Genomic DNA, 25,166 nt, shown 5'->3' with positions numbered 1-25,166 from the left:
GAATCACAGGCTTCGACACTGTTAAGTTGGTTTTGGGTCCCCAGAGCACATCACGTTCATGCAGTTCCCCACTGCTTTAATGGTGGGACCATGATGTATGGTCATTTAATGTCATCTGTAGATGAAGGTTACATGAACAGTGTCATGTGTGTGCATGTTTGCATTGTGTTGAGGGGATTACCAGGTAATTGTTCACGCAGCTCTCTGATGGATGTCATATGAGGTTTTTGTACTGCCAGTCACCGGTGTATTCAACTGTGTAGCCTTGGACCGTGTCATGTATGAGCATGTGAGCATGTAACTTGCATGATCAAGGTAACTATTAGAGGCGATATTACGTTTTTCTCGGACCTCTTTGAAGTGCATGCCCTCCCGCCGGGGGGGGGGGGGGTGGGGGGGGGGGTTTGGCAATCTGAGGGATAGCCCCGGGCGCCACAAGCTCTAGCTACGCCACTGGAGTGGGGGCACTGGAACCAGAAAAAAAAAAAACACTAAGCCTCCCTAACCAGTTTAAAAAGGTATGTAAATATGCAAATGGCCTTTAATGACCTGTGAAATACTCGGGCGTGTGGAAGGTAAGACTCCAGACACTGCCCAGCAGAGCCCACAGCAGCTCGAGCTGCAGCAGCCCGGGCTGAGAAGCACGACGGCAAAATGTACTTCCTTCCCAATCTGCAATAACGCTGATCGCACGTTGTTAATCAGGGTCAGAGAAATACGTCTCAGTGGGTTAAAAACCCTGTTCCAGATATTAGGGAGGTACGAGGATGAACCATAATCTATAATTAAAAAAACAACAGGCTAACTAGGTTCCCTGGCACCCTACTCCACTAAACTACTGGCAACATTGGTAAATATAAGTAACGCTTCTTAACTTAATAATGTTTCTAAATTTCAGACGGTAAAATGCTAAGGTCGAACATCTTTGTTTTGCTCCTGAGATAGGATGCCTGGCCTGAAGAAGGTGAACTGTTCTGTAGACAGGTTCCAACATGTTAGCACCCCCCCCCCCCCCTGCCGCTGAACACCAGGGCAGCTATGCGCGTCGATGCCAGGACTTGTCGGTGCCGCCGGTATCATGTTCTGCTAGCAGTCGGTGATCTGTACATTGTGCACGGTTCACGGGAGCACTGAGAGCTGCTGTCAGCATCCGCTGGGGCTCGGATTACCGGATGTCATTAAATTGGACGCCATGTCTGCTTCATGGCTTTTGTTAAAACTTAACTGCGTTTCTCAGTCCTGGAATCAACCGAGCAAAGAGCTGAAGGGTTTGTTATACCTGCTTCTTTTCCATATCTTTTTAAAGAACATTTAAAGAAAACAAATAGGAATCTCGCGTCGCTTTGTCCCAGTAATGCTGCTATGAAAGCGAAACACATAAAAGCATCCCGTCATCCATCCCTTATGAAGGCGCAAGGCTGAACTGTTGAGGCAGAAGTGTGTTTTTATTTCATTGCAATCTCCCGGAGCCTGTGAAGTGTGTGCACTGTGCATATATCGAGCACTGACACCGTTATTTATACAGGAAACCTGTCGGAAGGCTGGAGACTGGTGTCTGATGGGAATTACTTAAAGATTAGACAAATACAATTCTAAGGAATAAATCATTGATTAAAGTGGCAGAGGGCATTTTTATGCGTCCTCTCCAGGCATTCTCAAGGCCGTGATTTAAATGCAGATCTGTTGTTAGTTCAACTAACACTCTCAATGTAAATGTGATCAGACAGCGCCCCCTGCAGAAGGCAATGGGCTGACATGGTCCCAGTCACCTACCACAGCTATTGAGACCATCGTGGTCTTCCAAAAATGTGCACGTTTTGTTTTATCTTGTGTATTTAGGTAATTCCTGTGATACATTAGGACAAAGTCGAATCTGAATAATGGGACTACAGAGCACTGTAGGCCTCACAGGGATTATGGAGACTGCTTTATAAATGGGCATAGCATAGCTTGACATGACGTACTGTTCCGTAACATAACGTAATGTAACATAAAGCAAAATAATGTATCATAACGTAACATAACATAACATAACCTGTTTTAGCCTCATAGCCCACTGCCACGGGCTATGCCGGTTGGTTTAGGCTCTATACACGGTGTCTCAGACTGATAATGAGAGAGAGGTCCTTTAACAACCAGTATAGTCCAAGACAGAATGACTTTAAGGCTATTAGACCATTCCACCCACTGTTGGTAAAATGTTCTAAATTAGAAAGGGAGAAAAATAGAAAGAAAAACACTGAAATGTTGGAGCAGAAAGCTTATATCAGCCATAATATGCCAGGAGCAACTCAACTGTCTTCAGTGTAGCTCCTAACATTCCAATGTTCTAATATAGTCTTATAGCCTGCAGCCGAGGGCTATATCAGTTGTTAAAGACACTGAATCCAAGCTATAGCCGCAGGTGAGGGGCTAGAGCAACAGAGAGGGCCTTTAACAACTGGTATAGCCTGAGGCATAAGGGCTATAAGGATATTAGAACATTCCACCCACTAAGGGTATAATGATCTAAATTAAAAAGGGAGAAACATTAAGACAAACATTGGAATATTGGAGCTCCAGGCTTATACCAGCCGTTATAAATGCAGAGCTACTCCACTGTCTTTAATGGAGCTCTTAACTTTTCTACGATCTAATGTAGCGTAGCATAGAGTAGCATAACGTAACATAACATATTTATAATACCCATATACTTATAACATGTGTGTTATAATCTGGCAGTTGGTACATTCCATCCCCCCTCTTCCATCCCATTGGTTCATGCTTATCTTGTTCTGAAGATTCCACAGCTGACTCCAGCTGACTGGACTTGTTGTGGTGTAACGGAAAAATTTCTTCAACATTTCCCTTAGTGTTGTCTTCAGTTCTATCATTGGCGACAATGGACTGTGTGGGGATGGTTCACCACCACCCCCTACTTCTTCTCCAGTGCTGTCTGCTTCTTTCCACTCCTGTACCTCCGGAGTGATACGGTTGGATGAGTTCACCTCCTGGTAACCGGTGTTCTGCTTTGAGTCTCCAGGCTGCCAACCCGTGTCCTGCTACATCAGCTGTCAGATCCTCAAGCCGTCGCATCCTCTTCCCAGTGAGGATTTAGGGTACTGTGCATAGCTTGTTGCTGGAGGTCCATCTCCGTTTTGGGACCCACTGCGATGACTAGTGGTTCACCCTCTGCTTTTCTCACATCATAGCATCGGGGTGGAACCGACTGGAGACCTGTCACTGTGGCAGGCGACTGCCCACTGCTTTCATTCAGTGCGGCACCTCTGGGACAAGTAGTTCACTGGCATTTGCTTCCCCGTCCCTGGGCCCGCTGCGACGAACCCTGCTGGTCTCACTACGTGACAAACTTTCACGTGTTACTGCGGCAAGCGGCTGCCCCCACCTTTTCCTCTCAGCGTGGCTCTTCTGAGACGAGGCCAAGTCACTGAGCGGCTACCCCCAAATTTCCACTCAGAGTGGCTCTCCTGAGTCGAGGCCGAGTCACTGTGTCTCTATCTTACTGCATCAAAATTCACCTCATCGAGCAGCAATCCGCGGTGCTTGTCCTTCGGACCACGGACTTTCTAGACGTCGGTGTCCTGAGGTACGTCTCCGACTTCCTGGGACAGTCCTCTTCCGCCTCAGGGTTGCCGCCCTCCGCTCCTCCTCTCAGGCAGGGGGTCCGTGTGGTTGCTGCCCCCTCCTATTGTGGTGTGTTGTGGGGTTGTGTTCCGCAGCTGACAGCTCAAGCAATCACTGGCTTTTGGCATCGTCTTCTTTCTTGCTGGTTTCCTTTGAAGTGTCCAGGTGTGTTTTTTCAACGCTGACAGGCACAGCAATTCTCCTTGCCCATAGCAACTGCCTGTCTGTCCCCTTGTTCGCTCATGAGCACAGCTTGTTCAATTTGAATGGGTGCACGTTTTTTAATAATTTTGTTGATAGGCACAGCTAATTCTCCTCATAAACACCCCTTCCTGTCAGTTCTTTGTTGGCTGATAGGTACAGCTTGTGTAATTATTTCAAACACTGTGTTTTCTTTTCTAAATTCGCTTATGTGCACAGTCAATGTTTCTTTAGTGCTTGCACTATTCCTACTCGCTGATGGGCATAGCTTTTTGGTGGTATTATCCAGCATAATCTATATCAACGTTGTGACTTTAACTTTTCCTTCTCTCAGTTGCCATGGCTTCTGTGAATATGTCACAACCACCTCCTTTTCTAAACGAGGTTGGTGAACCCCTATTACCTTGGAAACAGTGGTTTGGCTTGTTGGAATCCTATCTTATTGCCATAGGTGGGAACAATTCTCTCCGTTAAGGAAACTACCCACATTACTTCATAACTTGGATATTGAAGGTCGCAAAACATGTGATAATATATCCGTGTCCGGTCCATACGAGGAGGACAGTGACGAAGATGAAAACGTCTATCAAGCTGCGGTGAACAGGCTAGAGAAGCACTTCGTGAAGAAAATTAACGTAGTGTTAGAAAGGCACAACATTTTCTCAAGAGTACAAGGAAAAAACGAAAATGGGAAACCGTTCATTGCTGCTTTAAAATGTTTAGCGAATACATGTGAGTTTGAGTCTCTTAAAGAGTCACTTATTAAAGATCAATTGGTCAGATGTACCAATAATCCGAAGATCCAGGATAGACTACTGGTTGCCAATCCTGACCATAGAGAAGCAATTGACATTGCGGTAGGAATTGAACACACAGCCGACTGCATTGTGGCTATGAAAGAGGGTGGAGACAAGCTAACTGATGTAAATGTCATTAACAAACAAGATATAGGGAAGGACAACAAAAATAAAATCAGTAGCACCTCCTCTTCAGCAGTCAAACCCAAGTTCTACAGATGCGGCAGCCCAACCCATTTGGTAAATAATGTAGCTTGCCCAGTGAGAGCAGTTTTGTGTCACAAGTGTGGAAGAAGTGGCCACATAGCAAGAGTCTGTAGAGAACAAAGGAATAAGCCGGTCTTAGCCATTGAACATGACTTACCAGCTGAGACCAAATTTGTGTTCCAACTTCAAGATAGCTCTGAGTGAAGGCACATGTTTTCCTTCATGCAATATCACTCTGGATAAGAAACATGTATCTGTATATGCCGACTCTTGCTCCCCCTACACTTTAGTTGATGTAAAATTATTTTCTGAACTTTTTCTTGCATGGCAAGACATGTTGCAATCTCCTCATATACAACCTGGGGGCTACAATGGAGATCCTACATCTTTACTGGGGACGACTACGATGGAAATAGGATTCAAAGGCAGGAGAACAGTTGGCAATATTTATGTTACAGAGAAAGGTTCCAGTTTACTTGGGTGGAGGCATCACAAGGAAATGGGTATCAAATTGGACCCTAATACCCCCGACAAAGTGCTTTTGGTGGACCAAACAGTGGGAGAGATGGTGGTCTGTAATGATTTCCCCAAGGTATTCAGTGAAAATTTGAATCTGTTGCAAAACTATCAACATTCTATCAAACTCAAATCTAAGGCCAAGCCGGTTGCACATAAAATCAGGCCCATTCCCCACCTGATGCAAAACCTCCTAAGACTCGAACTGGACTGCCTACTGGCCTTAGGTGTGATTGAACCCATTAAAAATTCCCAATGGTTTGACCCCATAGTTCTCGGCACCAAAGCCTCTGGTAAAGACATTAGGCTATGTGTGGATCTCAGGGACCTAAATGAAAACATTTGGGTGGACAGACACCCACTGTCCAGCATCCATGAGGTTCTCACATTGATTAAACAAGCTAGTTGCTTCAGTGTCCGGGGTCTGACAGTGGCCTAGCACCAGGTAGATCTCCATCCAGATTCCCGCTAACCTACTTCTTCTATTACCCCGTTGGGTGCATTCCAGTTCCTGTGCATGCCATTTGGATTGGCCTCGGCTGCAGCTGCTTTCCCATGCATTATGCAGCATGTGCTAAGGGATCTTCCCAGAGCATTATACTTCCAAGATGACTTCCTCATCTATGGAAAGGATGTGGGGGAGCATAATGTCAGGCTGAGAAGTGTGTTGTCCAATCTGGAAAAGGCTGGACTCACTCTAAAAAAGGAGAAGTGTCATATAGGAGTGGCATAGGTAGATGGCATCAAACCCAAGTTTGATCTAGTAGAAGCTATTCAAAACACGGAAGCGCCGTCGGGTGTTTAGGACCTTAAGTCTTTTCTGGGCCCATCTGCGTATTACTCTAAATTTGTTCATAACTATGCCAGCATTGTAGAACCACTACGGAGCTTGCTCAAGTCCAAGGTCCCATATGTATGGAGCAAGGAATGTAGTGACGCTTTCAGTGCAGTGATAGAAGGTATTTTGGCTGCACCATCTCTTGGAAGATTTGACCCCACCAACGATTCTATGTACTGACGCCAGCAACAAAGGGTTGGAAGCCAGTCTCACTCAATGTGTGGAGGGCAAGGAGCAAATGGTGGCATTTGCCTTTCGTGCTTTCAAAGGTGCAGAAAGAAATTACTCGGTGGTAGAAAAGGAGGCGCTTGCCTGTTTTTGGGTCATCAGACATTTCAAGTTCTTCTTATGGGGAATACCATATGCAGTAAAAACAGATCACAAACTCCTTATGTTTGTTTTCACCACGAAAGGGTCGGACAGGACTACACCCAGGATTGCTAGATGGGTTTTCGGTTCGGAAGATTATAACTTCAAGGTCAGATATGTGCCTGGTGCACAAAATATTGTGGACGATTATTTATCCCGCTCACCGATTGAAGTTGAGGAGGATTCTGACAATGGGGAGTGTGGGAAAATGTCTTACAGTTAACGAGTCTTAACAGAGAGGAATGGGAAGCCTTTGTGGGAGCAGATGAGTAAATGAAGTCCCTTAAGGAATACATAAGGGAGGGCTGGCCGTCAACCAAAGCGAGGCTCCTGCGTCACTATGCAAATAGTGGGAGGTGAGACTAGAGCTTAACATACAAGAAGGAATGGTTTGTAGAGGAGAGAAGATCATCCCTCCTGAAAAGTTAAGGGGAAAAATTGTGAAATTAGCACACATAGGTCACCTAAGACGCAGTCTCACTAAGAACAAGGTACGCCTGGAGTATTGGTGGCCAGACATGGACTCCATGACACAGAGCATTGTGAAAGAATGTTTTGAGTGTGGGAAGAGTGACAAAATTCACCAGACACGCAAACCGCTGCTTTCCCCGGTAGAGGTCCCTAATAAACCTTGGTCCAAACTGGCAATGGACATTATTGGTCCACTTAACCTCAAAATGCTCAGAGAGCGCTTCATCGTGGTGTTGCTGGATTACCACACTCGATGGGTAGTGTTCAAGTGTGTGCATCAAAAAGACACAGAAGCTATCATAATGTTTTTGAAAGGGGCATTTTTTGAAGAAGGTATCCCTGATGCAAAATTGTACATACTTCCATTGTATTGGAAATATACTAGTTTGCTCGGGTTCTGTCAGTCACATGAGCAGTTTCCAAATAATCTTTCTCAGAAAACATTGCAAGCAAACATTGCCAACAAAATACAGTCAGGCTGCAGACAGACCTAGAGTTGTACTTCGTGTCTTGCTATTGTTGTGTTGCTTGAGTTAGAAATTCTTCAAAAAACAAAAGACAACAGACATTTGGTACAACAGGAACAGTTTGTTTAACTGGACATTGCACTTGGGAGAACAGTTACAGGCATGAGATCTGAGGACTGTCTCAATTTACAATCGGTATGTGTCCTTCTTTTATACAAAAACATTACAGATTATAAAAGTTTCCGGTGTACCATATATGGCGAGGAATGTTGGTTGCTGCCTTCAGAGTCCTAAATTAATGGTCTAATGGGTACTACAGGTGGGCCTCGACCTCATGTGGACCCAATGTGGCCAGTGGATAATGTGTCCAGATGTCTGTCATGGGGAACCCGTGATCACTACATGTGCTAGATCCTGATTGGCTATGTGTTCCTAACTCATGTGGCATCTGCCTTTTTATGGGTTTTTTAGGGGCACGGGTACCCCCTCCAGCCATGTGTGCATTATTAGGGCAACATCCATGGCCGTTGTAATGTAGCTGCGCCTATCTGTGAGATTGATCAAGAGTTTCCTGTCCAAGTGTTTGCCTTCTAGCTACGTATCATCCCAAATGTGACCTACCAATCAGTAATCCGAGCCTAGGTCTCAGGGCCTGCTTGACTACATATTTGCGAGTCAAGGTTGATGTGGAGTTCTGAATGGGTGATTCTAAATTCATTGATTTCCGTATTACCATTTCCAGCTCTAGGTGATTTTTCATCTAGACTATCTTACTTATGCAATTGTACAGTTACTTTATTTGGGGCCTGCTGTTCCTTATGCTCGATTTTGACTACAACTAATTTTCTAATTACTTGTATTCTTCCCAGTTTGAGGACTGGACTTTAACAGCAGGTGATCCCCAATTATATAAGCCTGCTTACCAATGGAAACACAATGATAACTTGCAATAGTTATTACATAAACTGGATACCCATCACGGGAGCCATGAGAACCAATTAAAAAACCACCCTCTTCATGCATGTTTCTTTGTAGATTGTGCGGTGGTTGAATGGCAAGCATCAGTGTTCTATTGTACATGTCATTCCCTGGGATGAACGTACAGCAGGCTGCTCCAATCTTGGCAGAGACTCCTTCCTCCATTGCCGTCATTAAGTCCAGTACATAACGGTGCTGTGTTACCATGAGGCGGATTGCTCGCATTTCTTCCTTGATAGAATTGAAGCCGAGCTTACTGCTATTCATTATTTTGAGCATCTCCCACCAGGTGATTTGTAGCCAGTTGTGCTTCTGTGAACAGTCTAAATTATTCTGGTATGTCTATTAACTGTGCCCAGCCAAAATAGTCTGCAGATCTCCTTTCACAAGTTTGGTGCAGGTGCTGGTACAAATCCAACAGCTCTCCTCCAAGAATGACCAGGATTGGGGTGTGCATGGTGACCAGGAAACACAGTCCATTCGAAAGTGAGCTGAGTGTAGGCATGCTTGCCACATTGCCAGTAATAATCCATCAATGTGGAGGTGCTCAATTGCATATCCGTGATAAATAATATCACTACATTGTTAGCATTGGTGCTCATTGGAAGCTCTCCTTTTCCTCTGAAACATAAGAAATACAGTGTACGTTTCCATACAATTAGGGATTGTCCTTTTCCTTCTAACCAAGTGTATCCACCCACCCAGGTGTTCCAAATTTCTTGACATGGGTTAGTCATACTTTCATTAAATCCTCCTCCATGTGTCCCATTTCCCTTTTTATCCCCAAGTTTGACAGTCCTACATAGGAATTCCATATCCACTTTTTGTTTAAGAATACCACCCTGCATACACTAAGAACCACTCTTGGCCCACAGATGGATGCTGGAGCAGACATGCACTGAGTTGGGAGTTTGCTACCTCCAAAAATCTCTTCTCCAGAAAATCTCAGAGCCATATGATATCTTCCCCTATGGCACCCTTACTATGCATCGGTTTGATATCAGAGGGTTCAGAGAGGATTTTTAGTGCTGTTGGGTTGGTGTCGTATCTGATTATGTTTACAACTACCCTGTGTGGTTCTATCTTGTTGGCTAAGATCTTAGCTCTTATCCTGCAGAGGTTAATAAGGCATTTTGCTTTCTTGTGACTACTTCTTGGGACAAGTAAAGGCCATCTGCACCTACAGCATGTGGGATCAAGGAGCAGACACAACATGACCTGGCTGATGCTTGAGAGCTGACTGTGGTGTGCAACATTGCCCTTCCTTACGGCCTCAGATATCTGGCTTTGGCTGATCTTGACTCGCCTTTTTATCTGGAATCTTCCTTTTTGGTGGTTTTTCTTTTAGTTTTGGGCATTTCCTTGAGCTGCATCATTCATTGTTTCCCTCCCCACAGGGAGAGGGTCAGAGGCTGCTCTTGGGTACTTCTCCCCCTCCCCTATACCTACCCCTGTGGAATCGGCAGTCAGGGCCGACTGTTTCCTGGATGGTGCCTGCAAGCTTGGGGTATCATGAGTGGACTATGCTTGAAATGGAGGTGAGCCTGGAAGGGGAGCACCCGGTGCCCTTCATTCAATCTAGAACAGGGGTAGAGGCTCAGAAGCCTCTGCCCCTGGCACCCCCCTCTCCCTCGGACCACACCCTGCTTTCTATCAGTGTTGCTAGTGGGCATGCTGTCCCTAGCTTTTGGCTGGCATCTCTTTAGTTCTTCAGACTAGATACATTCGTTAACTGCCTAATGAAATTGGTGCTTATCTTGTCTACCTCTCGGAGAGTAAAAGGTTGGAGGAACCCTCAACTGGAGTCTCAAACTCGTCATCACGCTGAGTTAGGGTGACCAGATTCCTAAAGCCAATAAATCAGGATACCTTACAAAAAGAGAAGAAGGGCTATAATTTCACATCGTAGAGGGCACAGGATGACTTGAAAGACAACACTTCACTTATGGAGCTAGCACAGACCCCGAAGCACTAAGGGGTGTAATTTAAATACAGCTATTGAAATGAAATGGGTTTTTGTAAAACGCATGGCTACTCGGAAGCATCCCAGCGCTGAGCGGAAAACCATAGTGAGCAACCAAAAATTATGGGAAAAGCCAGGTCTTCAAATGCTTCCGGAAGATGGAATGGGAAGGTTCCCTATGGAGGTGGAGTGGGAGAGCGTTCCAAAGCTTGGCGGCATTGTATGAAAAAAGCCTACCCCCACTTCTAGCTCTCTTGATTCTGGACACTTCTGCCAGATTAAGTGTGTCGGAGCGAAGACTTGTTGAGTCTTAATACGGATGGATCAAATCTTTGATGATGGGAGGTCCATTCCCTTCCAGAGACTTGTGGGCAATGCACAGGGTCTTGAAGTGTATTCTCTCCTGCACTGGAAGCCAGTGCAAGGAGCGCAATGCGGGCTTCGCAGAGCAGCGATGGCTGGTGCCAGTAAGCAATCGTTCCGCCGCGTTCTGAACAATCTGGAGTCCAGCTACCACTGCAATGGGGGCTCCCAGATAAAGGGCGTTGCTGTAGTCTATCCTAGATAGGATCAGAGCCTGTATCAATAGCTTTTTTGCTGGGAAAGGAAGTAAGGGAGGACTTTGCGGAGCATTTTAAGCAGGCTGTAGCATGAAGCGACCGTCTTCCTAGCTTGGGTTTTAAAGGAGAGGTCTTGGTCAAGCCAAATGCCTAGGCTTTTTATTTCAGGCTTTGGGACTGGGGCCGAACACATGCAAACCGGCCAGAGGGCCTTGAGATTAACACTTAAGTGATTACCAAGCATCATCAGCTCGGTTTTGTCGCCATTGAGCTTAAGATGGGAAAGACTCATCCACTTAGCCACTTCCTCCAAACAGGAGTGGAGGTCGGAGGGTGACTGACCAGTTTAATTCAGTGCTACGACTAGCTGCGTGTCGTCCGCATAAGACACTATATGGATTCCAAAAGGGGCGACAATGTCCGCCAGTGGACCCATGTAAAGATTAAAAAGAGTCGGGCTCAGGGAAAAACCCTGAGGGACTCCACACTGCAAGAGTAAGGGATCCGAGGTGATATAATCTTCAAACACCTGAAAACACCTTCCTTCCAAGAAGGATTGGAGCCAGGAGAGAGCTTGGCCTGACACTCCTACATCCCAGAGACGGTGAACCAGAATTTTATGGTTCACCGTGTCAAAGGCCGCGCTCAAGTCAAGGAGAATGATCGCGGATGAGCCTCCAGAGTCAAGAATCTTTCTTTATTCCTCCACCACCGCTAACAAAGCGGTTTCGGTTCCTTGGCGGGGATGGAAACCTGTTTGAGATTGATGGAGCAAATCATGAGACTCATGGAACGCAGAGAGAATGTAATTCACATGTTTTTCTGAGATTTTGCTCACTCCAGGGAGGAGCAAGATAGGCTGGTTATTGCCTAAGTCATTAGGGTCCAAATGAGGTTTCATTATAAGGGCTTTATACTGCAATTCAACAAGGGTACCCCTAATTTAGTTTCCTATCTCAGGGTTTTAAAGCAAATATTTGTGAACAAAAATATAGGAAACAGTTTATAAAAGACCAGGTAATGTACAGGTGATTATTATGCCTGCCCCCATTGATCAAACAGGACTATTGAAAAGACCACATTTTCATTGAACTTCTTTATTTCTTACTATTTAAATATTTTTTGATTTATACAATAGAGAATCATTTCATTTTTAGGTCTCGCGAGCCAAAGGCTCGAAGAGACATTTTATATGTGGGCTTCTCAAAGTGCTGCCGTGGCCTAAAGCTACAGTGCACGTGAACGTGCACGCGCGCAGCGCCATGTGTCTTTCCTCCGTAGCGATCGTAATCACGATCACTTTCACTTTCGCGGGCTCCTCTGTTGCTGACATTCCCCCCTCCCTTCTCGCCCAGCCCTTCTTGTCACCTCGAATCTAGCCGCCCCCTCCCCCCACACGCAGTTCCAAAGCAGGCAGTTCTGGCCATTCATTACGCCATCTCTTCGTCTGTCCCCGGCGATTTAACCCAATTTCTGTCCCTTAATCATCGCTTCTTTCCTCTTATGTATATCACAACCTATTGTTGTTGTAGCTGCCAGTGCAGGCATAACAGCTACTCACTGCCACAACCGCACCTCCCCGACATGTTGTTCTTGTAATTGTTCTTGTAATTTTAGGTGTTTTTCTATGGTTGGGTTGCATTAGCGTGCAAGGTAACATTTTATATGTGATTATCTTTTTTTGCAGCGCAGCATAGCGCGCTTAATATTTTACAATGGCCCCAGTGCATCTTATCTTTTGTTGTGCGCAGGTCGGCCCACTAAATGTATTTTTTTTTAGCACGGCATGCCGCGATTCATCTTTAACAAAGGCACCAGCAGAGTAAACGCATTAAAGCAACTGCCCATCTTGCATCTTTTGCCAAACCAGCCCCGACCCGTAATTACGATTACGCATTAGTCACCCAGCGCATGCGCACTGTTGCTCTTCTGTGACAAAATTAAAGTCTGGCCTGGCAGGAAGCAGGGGCTGCGCAGTAAACAGAGGGCTGATCAACTTTTACCATAGCTCACTGTGTACAGACACTGCTTGTGAAAGTATGGCGTGTATTAAGTAACTTGCCCACACACTAGCAAACACACTGAATTTCTAAAAGTCACCATGCGCAGCTTTGATTTAATCAACAAATACATGTTATTTTATGTGGCAGCATTCCAGAATCACATTCCTGCGCGGGCATTTATCCATTCACAAGCTCTCAATTGGAGCCCTATCCCCTTACATTATTTATCAGAGTTTGAAGCAAAATTTATCAGGAGTTCCCCTCCGGCCCTTTTCGGTTGTGGCCTCAGCTTATTTCCTGACCTCAAGACCTAGCCTGCAGCCTCTTGACTAATTGTGGTCATATCAATACTAAAAGGCTCTGCCAACTCCAAACCAAAAAACGTAAGTAAAATCGTTCACATGAACAACTTCAATTGCCTCAACTCTCAGCAATGCGAGACTTATTCCAGTGCAAATGCTTGTTTGTTTCACTGCTTGTTATTGCGAAGTTGCCCTTGGTGGGCACTCTCACTTGGGATAAACAAGTCTTAATACATAAATATTGAGTTCCTCTCGAATCCCAAGTGTTTTATTTGTCGTCAGAAAGAAGCCAAATTTTATTTCTGCAGAAGTTTTGAAAGTCAAAGATATAGCTTATGTTTTTCAATTGTTCACCGTTGTTCTTCCAAGCTGCTATGCAAGAAATGTTTTAAAGGCTGCCCCTGTTTACTTTTATGACAACGTAAGCTTGTATTCACAACTGCAGTACTTTTACTTCTGTTCATCTTTATTGCAGGCACGCTGCACGGAATGGCAGAATTTATTGTAGACATCGTCTGCTGTCGTTTCAAGCTAGGAGCTTACAAGCAACCGACTGTAAGAACCTTCTCTTTTCCAGTTATGTAAAAATAATATGCAATTAAAACAGTATAACCCTGGCTCCTTAGCTTGCCTCCTGTAAAAATAATCTTTTTGCCTAATGTGTTAACATGATCTTCCTTTATCTTGCTGAAAGAACCTAATATAATCCTACATATTACCTTCTATTGCTGACCTCCTAAATATTTTTGTGGCACTTAACGTGTTTGCGTTAAAGAGATCATTTTAATAAGGCATTGTTCCAGAGTGTTCTCTGCTAAACAGGTTTTTACTGATATCTAGAAAAGTCTCTTGGAAGTACTTTTTGTATATCCCCATGTACCAAAGAGGGAGCGTGCCTGACGTTTGGAGGCTTTCGTGAGATTGGAGGGCTTGTTAGGGGACGGGGTGCTTGGGAGAGAAGCCACTTCATTTTACAGTAGTGAGCAGGCCCTAGTGGAGAGAAATTCACAGGTCTTTCAGATAGGGTGACCAGATTCTCAAAACAAAAAACAGGGGACAGGTCATAGACCTAGAAGTAGGGCTACATCTTGCAGCATCCCTCGACATTGAAATAGAACTATTTGATAGCTGTCTAGCATGGTAGAACAAGCATTTGCAATGCAATAGGTCTCGCATTTGCAAAAGTTTAAGCTATTGGCACTGTTCATGACAATGCCTTTTTTAATCTCTTTTATAAAACAAACACATAAATAAATGCCATTATCATTTACAAAGCCAATAGCTAGTGTTGCATTATTATTAGCTATGCCAACTGCTCACACTTTTATAATGCGAGACCTATTGCATTGCAAATGCTTGTTCTCATTTCTTTGGGTCTTTCTATATAGACATTTCTTATCCTCAATGCTGTATCATTTCATATTCAGTTGGACAATCGTATTTACATTCCATATTTACATACAACAGAGATAGAGAGCAAATATCAATTATGGCTTTTGTTAAATCTACGCGCGTTTCGGCGTTCAGCCTTCCTCAGGTGGCCATAATTTCTTAAATCCTTGATTTTCAGATTCCAAATTCCAAGAAGGGATGAATTAAAACCTTCCCTATTTCTTTTCTTTACGATATCTAGTCATCTATTTTCATGGGTGGCTATCTCCGTAATGGGCTGTACTCCGACTCGGCTTACTGGAGAACACGGACAATTTTGGTGAATTCGTGGGCTCCTGCGTCTTTATCATACGCCCTTTACCAGCTTGACTGTTGAGAGACTTCTCAAAGCGTAGGTCAGTACGATTTCGCAAGTGTGTGCGTGATTCGTAAAATCGTGGGTTAGAAGGAAGAAAAATGAACAGGACCGGATAGCATGACGACATTCTGGGGAAACAAGCGCTTCGGTCACATGCTTTAATACTGGCGAGAAAGGTCAACCAACGGACGTTCGAACTGCGCTAGCATTTTTCAAAATGTACTGACCAACCGGGAAAAAGATTCCTCAAAAGTCAAGCTGCACTGTGAAAAAAGTGAGCTCGAGGCTGCACACCCGTAGTCTGGGGGAATTCGGAACCCACGATTTTACGAATCACGCACACACTTGCGAAATCGTACTGACCTACGCTTTTAGAAGTCTCTCAACAGTCAAGCTGGTAAAGGGCGTATGATAAAGACGCAGGAGCCCACGAATTCACCAAAATTGTCCGTGTTCTCCAGTAAGCCGAGTCGGAGTACAGCCCATTACGGAGATAGCCACCCATGAAAATAGATGACTAGATATCGTAAAGAAAAGAAATAGGGAAGGTTTTAATTCATCCCTTCTTGGAATTTGGAATCTGAAAATCAAGGATTTAAGAAATTATGGCCACCTGAGGAAGGCTGAACGCCGAAACGCGCGTAGATTTAACAAAAGCCATAATTGATATTTGCTCTCTATCTCTGTTGTATGTAAATATGGAATGTAAATACGATTGTCCAACTGAATATGAAATGATACAGCATTGAGGATAAGAAATGTCTATATAGAAAGACCCAAAGAAATGAGAAAAATGAAATGATTCTCTATTGTATAAATCAAAAAATATTTAAATAGTAAGAAATAAAGAAGTTCAATGAAAATGTGGTCTTTTCAATAGTCCTGTTTGATCAATGGGGGCAGGCATAATAATCACCTGTACATTACCTGGTCTTTTATAAACTGTTTCCTATATTTTGGTTCACAAACAATTATAAGGGCTTTAACCATAGCTCTCTTCCACTCAGAGGGGACCAAACCTGAGGCAAAGGATGCATTAATCACCCTGAGGATGGGAGGAGCAACTATAGAAGCTGCCATTTTCAAAACGTTATAAGGTGCAGGATCGAGAGGCGATCCACTTTTCACAGAGGCTAGGATAGGGAGGGAAGAATCCAGAGTCAGGGGGGTAATAGTCTCCATGAGAGGGGCGTTCTCGGCTCGGCTGGAGACTATGATGTTGGTTATGAAAGCATTGTCTTTCAAGGGGAGAAACTTGAGAATGTTTTGCACTTTAGAAAAAAGAATTGTGCAAGGTTGTTACACCGGCATCCGGAAGGGTCAGGAATCATCGGTAGGTCAGAGACTTTAAGTAGCTTTTTTGCAATCTGAAAGGTTTCCCTAGGAGAGTTGACAGCAAGGGCAATCTTTTCCTGAAAGTATAGAGCTTGGGCTTTCTTAATTTCCCCTATATATGTTTGTAGAGTTGCTCTGTATTCTGATTTCTTAATGTGGGAGAAATCTTTTCTCCATAGCCTCTCCAACTTTTTGCATTGTTGTTTGAGAAGGCATAATTCAGGAGTAAACCATGGTGATTTATTAGATCCAGCTTTTTTCTGGATAAGTGTTTTTGGGAGTACTAAGTTGAGTGTGCCTTCAATCCAGGAAGTAAGGCAATTATAAGCAGTCACCGTGTTGGAGTCTAGGGCGGGTGGGAACATTCCAAGTGCATGGGACCATTCTTCCAAGGGGAGTCTGGCCCAGGGGCGGTTAAGAGTTCGAGACAACTGTGTGTTTGAACCTGTAATAGCAGGGGACCAGGAAAAGGGGACTAAGAAATTGTCGGACCAAGGTAGGGGGGATAGGAGGTTTACCTTCTAGATCTTCCAAACTGGAAAATATAGGGTCAAGGAGATGTCATTTAATATGGGTGGGTTGGAAGACCTTCTGCTGGAGATGGTATGATGCAAGGTCTTGAGCAAGGTCACTGGCGACCGCGGTGGAATGGTCATCAAAGTGAAGATTAAAATCACCCAGGAGAGTGAAATTAGCATTGGTATTTGCGAGACAAATAGTTGTTTCCAACAGGGATTTGCAAAATTGGCCTGGCAGACCTGGAGGGCGATATATAAGGAGGCCTGAAAGTGTAAGTGAGGGGGTAAATTCAATGGAGAACTGAACATTCTCACAGTCTGCTATTGGGCTGCCAAGTAGTCGGCAGGTCATGTCATTTTTATGAACAATGGCAATGCCGCCACCCAAACCTGTCGTTCTATCTAGCCTTTGGATTAGGTAGACCGGAGGAAGGGCTCTAACTATATCAGGCTCTGAGCTTGCAGAAAGCCAGGTCTCAGTCAGGAACAACACTTCGGGTTCGAGCTCCGATAGCAGCAATGAAACCTCTGTCGAGTGTTTTTGTAAAGATCTGCAATTAAGAAGCAGTAAATTACACAGACTGTAAAGGGTGCTAATCAAACTGGTTTCTGCAAGAGACTGGAAATTATTTCTCCACCAAAACTCATAGAGGCTAGTTTAGTGCAGCATCTCCAAAAACACAAGAAAACATGCCAGGACAGATAACCAAAAAAACTGACAAATTGAGACATCTGGTAACCCTACACTGAGGCCTCTTAGCTTACTTACTCTTGCGTCTGGGAGCTGTGTTGTTTTAGGGTCTTACCATCACAGGTGCAGGAAGAACATTGTTCCTGTCATGGAAGATGGCATCTTTCATAACTTAAAGTGAGGCCTCCATTGATTTGGAGGCTTCTGGTGCATGTGGGGTTGCTGTCAGAACTACACACCATGAAGAAAACATCAAGCTTGGGCATGATGCCCGTAAAAATGGGAACCTTTTGGCCTGGTAATTGGAATATGTCCCATTACACTTTGGCTTCGGGACCTGGGTGACTGCTTTTTAATTTATTTTTATTGTATTTTTCAACTAAAACAAAACATAAAACAAAGCATGAATACACAATACACATTGCATAGCATTGCACATTGGCCATGTAGGGTAAGCATATAACAAAGAGACTATCTCGGTGGAAACTGGACATACATGGGAGCGGACTAGCCTCAAAGAGAAATCCTGGGCAGTTGTACAGTTCTCGTGATTACACATACTTGGAACAAACAGTACATCGGTCAAGGCTCTACCCTGAGTCCTGCGGGCGACAAAGTCCCACCCTCTTCATCTCCCTCCACCTCCAGACCATAATATTTAATCCATGGGGCCCATATCTTCCTGAACTTTTTAGAACAGCCCCGGGCCTTATATGTCACCCGGTCTGCCACCATGTACAAGTCTTGACTTGCCCTCCATTCGTTAATGGTAGGTATTTGTGGAGCCCCCCAGTATTTAGCTATATCCCGTATGGCAACTACCAACCGCAAGTTAGCTAAAACAAGTTTGTGCCTTGGGATGTCTACCTCTGGCGGAATTCCCAAAAGGAGAAACCGTGGCCCCAGTTCTATTTGGACTTCCAATATATGATTAAGCTCCCCCACAATCGATCCCCAATAGGCTTGTATCTCAGTGCACCCCCAAAGGGTATGTATAAATGTCCCAGGTTCAGTGTGACATCGAAGACACTCCGGGCTCTCGGCTCTGCCTATCGTATGCAATTTGGCTCTATCAAAATATGCGCGGTGTAGTATTTTGTACTGGATGAGATGTAACCTTAACTTAATTGCCACTTCCTGTGGATGCATGAGAGCGGCCTCCCAATCTATATCCTCCAACCCACCGGTGACCTTTTCCCATTTTGCACGAAGTGGACCCAGTCTATCGGGCATGTTATTAAGTAATGTTTTGCAGGTAGATGAAACAGCTTTAGCCGGGATTTCCTCCTGGAGAAGACGACCTTCTAATGGGGCATATTCCGGCAGCGTCATCCCATCCAACCCCTCCGCCACCCAAGTATGTTGCAAACGAAGATACATATATGTCTGAGTGTCATGCAGTTGATATCTAGCTTGGAGGGTGCGGAAAGAGGCCAACACATCATGTTCCAGGACATCATCTATCTTAGAGATACATATGAGGTCCCAGTGCCTAAAGCCACTCAACTTTCCAATCTCCTTTAGCCTAGTCCCCTCCGACAGTGGGGTTTCTCTGGTGCATTTTTGGTCCCACTTGATTTGTCGCTCTGCGCTCTTTCATGCCTCCATTGTGCTCTGGGTCGCCTGGAGCAGTCTTCTACATCCTTTACCTCCATAAAGATAGTGAAGATAGGTATAGTCACAAAACTGTAGCCTTTCGAGCCTATATGTCGGATGATCGCCAGATGCATGGATCCATTCATTAATGGTAATAAGATGCACCGCTCTATAATATGGCCTAATGTCTGATAGAGCCAAAACCCCATTATAGGGATTCCGCTGCAGTGTTGAAAGTGCAATACGTGGATGTGCCCCGTCGCAGAGGAGTAAACATAGCTCACTATCAATGCCTTTAAATATCATATCTGGAATCTTAATGTAAGTATTTTGCAAGACGTAGAGCAACTGCAGGAGCATTACCATTTTAAACATGGCAGCCCTTCCCATAATGGTTAAGGGAAGCTTCCACCATCTCCTAACATCCTCTTGAAAGTTTGAGAAGACCTGAGTAATGTTGCAAACCAGGCTGGTGTTCACATCTACAGTAATGTAAAGACCAAGATAGGTAAATCCTTCAGTGGACCAGCGGAAGCAGCTAGGGAAATTCCGAGTTTCTACAACCCCCCCCCCACTGGGTATAGAGTAGACTTAGTCCAGTTAATCTTATATCCCGCATGGCACCCATAATCTTCAACGATTTGGAGGATTTGAGGGAGTGTCACATACAATAAAATATCATCCGCATATAACGATATGCGTTCCTCTGCTATCTGACGGGAATCATCCATGAAGACACCCAGCCCCAGGGAGGCCCCAACAAAACAGGCCAGGGGTTCCAAAATAAGTGCAAACAGTAGGGGGGAAAGCGGGCAACCCTGCCTAGTAACCCGCCGTATTGGCCAGGTCTCTGAAAGAGCCCCATTGACCCTAACCCTGGCCTCAGGCGCATTGTATAACAAGGCCACCCATTCCAGGAATCCCAGGCCAAAGCAAACTTTCTCCAAAGTGTGTCTCATGAAGGGCCAATGGATGGTGTCAAACGCTTTTTCCGCATCCAAGGAGAGTAGCAGATGAGCCTCCTCTTGGTCCCTGACCTCAGCCATCCAATTGGCTACTTGTCATAGGTTGTAATGAGTGGCACGTTTCGGCATGATGCCCGTCTGGTCCCCATGTATCAGGGAAGTGATAACGGATACAATGCGTGTCGCCAGAACAGTGGGCAGGATCTTAGTTTCTATATTTAAAAGCGAGATGGGTCGATATGACCCACACTCATCTGGGGGTTTCCCTTCTTTAGGAATCACCACCACCGTCGCCATCTAAGATCTGCCTGAAGTACCCCTTCCTCTTTAGAGGCTATAAACATCTCAAGTAGATGCGGAGCCAGAAGAGAACTATACGCTTGAATAAATTCCCCTAGAAGGCCATTAGGCCCCGGGGTTTTAACTGCTTTCAGTCGACCAATGGCCTCCGTGACCTCTGCCAGAGTGATGTCCTCATCAAGCTTGTCCCTCTCATTGGGGGCCAGACAGGGGAGTTCAACCTTCGCAAGGTATTGAGTTATTTGTGTCTGGGCTGCATAAAGCTTTGAGTAGTATCGAGCAAATACCTCCACAATATCCTGAGGTGCGGTATAAATACCGCCCGGTTCTTTGATAGACGAGACCCACCTCGACTCTTGCTTCTTCCTGCCCAACCACGCTAACAATTTACCCACGCGATTTCCAGTCTCACACAGTCTATGCTGGACTGCGAGTTGATGTGCCCGAGTCTCTTTAATAATGAGAGCTTGGTATTCCCGTTTAGTAATATCTATTTTACGGAGGGTATGTTCACTCAAGGGAGGGGCACTCCCCTTTTCAAGTTCTATCAGCCTGTTTTCCAGCACCAGTGTCTCCTGAAGTTCCCTCCTTTTTTGTGGGTTATAATATTTTGGGCTCTATCACGTATGACAGTCTTAAAAGCCTCCCAGAGAGTGACCGCCGATTGCACGGTGCCCTCATTTTCTTTAAAGTAGAAGTCCGTGTCCACCCCAATTTCTTTAGCAACCGTTTCATCTCTCAATGTCCAAGCGTTCAGCCTCCATGTCGTGACCTGACTTCTCCATTCTCCCCCCACCCGCAGGTACAGCGGTGAATGATCTGAGTTTCCCCTGGCTAAGTAGTCCGTCTCCTTGACCTGGTCAATTTCACCCGCTGGGGCAAAAAGATAGTCTAACCTAGAAAACACCTTGTGGGCCCCAGAAAAGTAGGAATATGCATGTGTGGATGGATGGCGCCTCCAAAGGTCAGTGAGCCCGAGGTCCACCTGGAACCTAGCCAATGCGGTTGCCTCCTGCTGCCCCGGTTGCGCCAGCGTACGATACAAAGCGGGGTCGCTCACATCAGTGAAGTCACCTCCTATGAGATGTGTGGTGGGTCAAGACTGCAGCAGGAGGTCGGACAGTTTATCCAGCATATGTCGCTAGAGACGTGGGGGTGCATAAACACTGACAATTAGCCAACATTTGTGATTCCAAGTACCCTGGACTGCCACGTATGTGCCCTCCGTGTCATCCCAGCGTCGAGTAACCCGGAAGGGGGGTGACCGCTTGACGAGAGTTGCTACTCCCCTCGACCCTCTGGTAACTCATGCATGTGCCAAAGTAGTGTATTGCCCCCTACCCTGGAAAGAGCAGTGGTGCCCCATGAGATGAGTTTCCTGTAATAGTATGATGTCCGGCTTAAGCCTTTTAATATATTTCGAAACAAACCCCCTTTTGATTTTATTCCCTGGTCCATTGACGTTCCACGTCAGCACTGAGTACCCATCGATAGCCATTGTGAGAGATAAGATAGAGCTTCTAGCTCCCATCTAGGCCCCCAACACCACCCATGCAGTGCCAGTTCACCTCAATGTCAGCGTTCATGCAAAGTGTCATGTCCAAAGGCCGAACAAAATCTAAAGCGTCCCCTACCTCCCCTAGTCCCCAAACATCGCCCAGACCGTGTCGTCTCATCTCAGTGTCATTATTCATTCACATAAATTGAACAGAGCTACCCATTCCCCTCCCCAAAAGACATAATACAAAACATGTAACCATATCCAGCACTTGCCCCCCTCCCCACACTCTGCAGGCACCCCCACCACCTCCAATACCGTCAATGTGACAACACTGGCATGGGTAAACCACCCAGAGGTCTGTGACCCACCCCCTTCTCCTTATTCACTCAAAAAAAATCAATACACTAGCTACAACCCACTGTATACGTTCCTTTATCCTGGCCTTAGTCCCAAAAGTTCTCCAAGCCTCAGGAGTCGTACAGCGTCTTTAGGTGGACATCTGGCCCCATATCTTCATTCTTCTTCGCCCTTACTCTGTGGTTGCGGTGATCGGAAGTCCACCACTGGAAGGGGTATGGGCCTGATGCCTCTAGCCATTGAATATGCTCCAAAAGAGGGTGTTCGCTATCCACTTCCATGGAGTCTTGTCGCTCCGATTGGTCAGAGTATTCGTTTTCCATAGATTTCTTAGATGTACGAGACACACAATCCAGAGCTGTATCATTGTACGAGTCCGACACAGTGATTTGTTACTCTCTCAACCTTAGGGACCTTGCCACCGTAGCCCCAATGGGGGCCCACCGTTTTAGCACTCTTCGCCGCCGCCTCTCCTTGGATGTTCCCAACTAGAGCTCGGTTGCTTGTCCACAGTCAGGGCCGCCGCCGCCGCGAGCAACCCACGCCGCAGCTGAGGCTGCTCTTCAACCCAGGACCATGCCTCCTCCAGCATCTGGAAGAACTGCGTAGTCCCTTGAAAGATTACTTTAAGTTTGGCTGGGAACAACAGCATGTACAGGATGCCAAGGACTCGAAGTTTCACTGTTACTGGATTGAAGGTTCGTCGCAGTTTCTGAACATCTCGTGAGAAGTCCGGGAACACCATCACTCTAGTGTTTTCATATTTGATCTCACCCTTCTTCCGTAGCTCCCTGAGGATAAGATCCCTGTCCTGAAAATTCAAGAACTGGGCTACCAGTGGTCTGGGTGGAGCCCCCGGCTGCGGCTGCACTCCAGTCATTCTGTGTGCTCTTTCTATGACAAAGCATGATGAGAATTGCGTCTCTGAAGAGCATCCTTGAGAAATGTCAGTATAAAGTGGCCCGGGTCAGAGCGTTCCGCATTTTCTGGAATACCTATAAAGGCCAGGTTATTTCTGCGGGCCCTATTTTCGGCATGGCCCACTCGCCATGCCACCTACTTTACGGTTGCCATAAGTCCCGCTACATCTTTACCTGTGGTTTGCGAGGTGTCCTCCAGTTCCGATACACACTAATCCACCTCGGTGACTCATTCGGAAACCTTTCACAAGTCTTGGCGCAGAAAGGAAACCTCTGTCTGAACCTCTGCAATCTTGCCTTCCAAGCTTTTACGAGACGCGTGAATCACCTGTGGTATCGCGTCGGTGTCTGTGCGGGGGGCTAAGTTACCCTCTGCCCCCGCGGGAGTAGACATCACTTTGGCAAATCGGTCCAGCTTTCCTTGCTTGGAAGCCTTGGGGTTTTTATCTTTAGCCATCCTAACACAACATTCGGCCAGGCACTCTCCGCCGCTACCGGGCCTCCAGACCATGATGACCCCTACGACCAGGCCACCAAAAGTCCCAATAGGGTACAACTATTGTTTGTGTCAAACTAGCCAGCAGAGAAACAATGCACGTATCACCCCTCCAAGGGCACCTCCCCTATTATGCAGGCTAGCTAGTCTGTATCTTCCCCACGATTCTGGACAGAGGAGTCTCTCACGCACTTCAACCCCACCAACTCCTCACAGGGCCAGTCCTGGGTCACTTCCCAGCCGCCATGTTGTTTCCGGTTGGTCTCCGTCACTGCTCCTGTCTGGCCTCCAAGTCTCCTTCTGTATAGCTACCTTCTTCCCAGTGCAGTGGACAGGTATGTGCACCAAAGCAGTAGGCCTCCAACCGGATGCGTAGGTACCTCCAACACTGTGCTAGCACACCAACCCCTTGTGTCTCCACAGCAAAAGTAATTTGTCAATGGCATGCACCGGTGGAGGTGATGGAGCAGGGTTTTTACTTTTAAACCAATTACCTGTTTCATTTTCGTATGTTTTATTAAAAGTACTACTGATTAATTAGTAATTACTAAAGTTTTGTCGAGTCTTGTCTAACCAACCTTATTAACAGAAGAATTACACGTGGGAATGCTATTGCATGGCTAAAATAATAAGTGAACTAAGTTGGTGAGCAAATAGACAGAATAGATGTTGCTTATGTGATGTTATTGTGTTTTGCGCTTATAATTAATATGCATTAATGACTTTTGATGTCGCAAATGGCTAGATAAATGCATACACATAAGGGTATTAGCAGGGGAATAACACTGTATAATCATTTCCATGCAGTAATTATGTTTTGTGTTTCTTTTTACTTAAGTTGACCATTGTGGCCTGCTAGAAAATGTCTACCACCCGCAGCCTGCATTTGAGTAGATGAAAATTGAAAGGAGGCTTTGCGCTGACTATGACCTTGTCCTCAAATTGAACTGAAAAGCCATGAACATGATGACAAATCTGGGAGAGATGCCAGATGCCCCTGAACGTGAAGATTGTTGCCAATCCGAATACCGACCTGATGAACTTATAATGGTCCCACGAATGAGATACATTTTATCCTAAAGAGACATCCGTAGAAGTAACGAATTAGTTATGGACTCCTAATTTCTATTCATTATTTGAGACTATCATAAGTGAGAAAATCTATCGGTGTAACCCAATGTACCAAGATGACATAATTTCCGCCATTCGACTGTTTTGTAAGATATGATTGCAACATTTGGAATGTAAATTTGGTATAAATATTAGTAGACTAGAGAGGTCTAGCGCCACTTCTCCCCGAACCAATGATCAGAGGTCCCGATGCTGACGGAGAGGACGGTGACTCTACATGACGGCTAGAAACTTTAACTATTTTGCTGAGGACCAGTTCTGACTTAGAAAACGACTTTTAGCCAGAATAGGTAAATATGAGAGAAATGAA

At 45.4% G+C, this 25,166-nt stretch overlaps 1 long non-coding RNA gene across 1 annotated transcript; it reads left to right on the top strand.

The window, feature by feature from the left end:
- The first annotated feature begins 1,137 nt into the window (after positions 1–1,137).
- On the top strand, positions 1,138–25,166 carry LOC146789326 (uncharacterized). The gene is made up of 3 exons (XR_014969784.1): positions 1,138–1,268; positions 13,772–13,851; positions 24,564–25,166. It is a non-coding gene; the product is annotated as an uncharacterized LOC146789326 (long non-coding RNA).

Source organism: Triturus cristatus, chromosome 10 (genome assembly GCF_964204655.1).
Source record: "Triturus cristatus chromosome 10, aTriCri1.1, whole genome shotgun sequence".
Taxonomy (NCBI): domain Eukaryota; kingdom Metazoa; phylum Chordata; class Amphibia; order Caudata; family Salamandridae; genus Triturus; species Triturus cristatus.
Note: the sequence above shows the minus strand (reverse complement) of the source record. Positions and strands in the feature narration are given on the sequence as shown.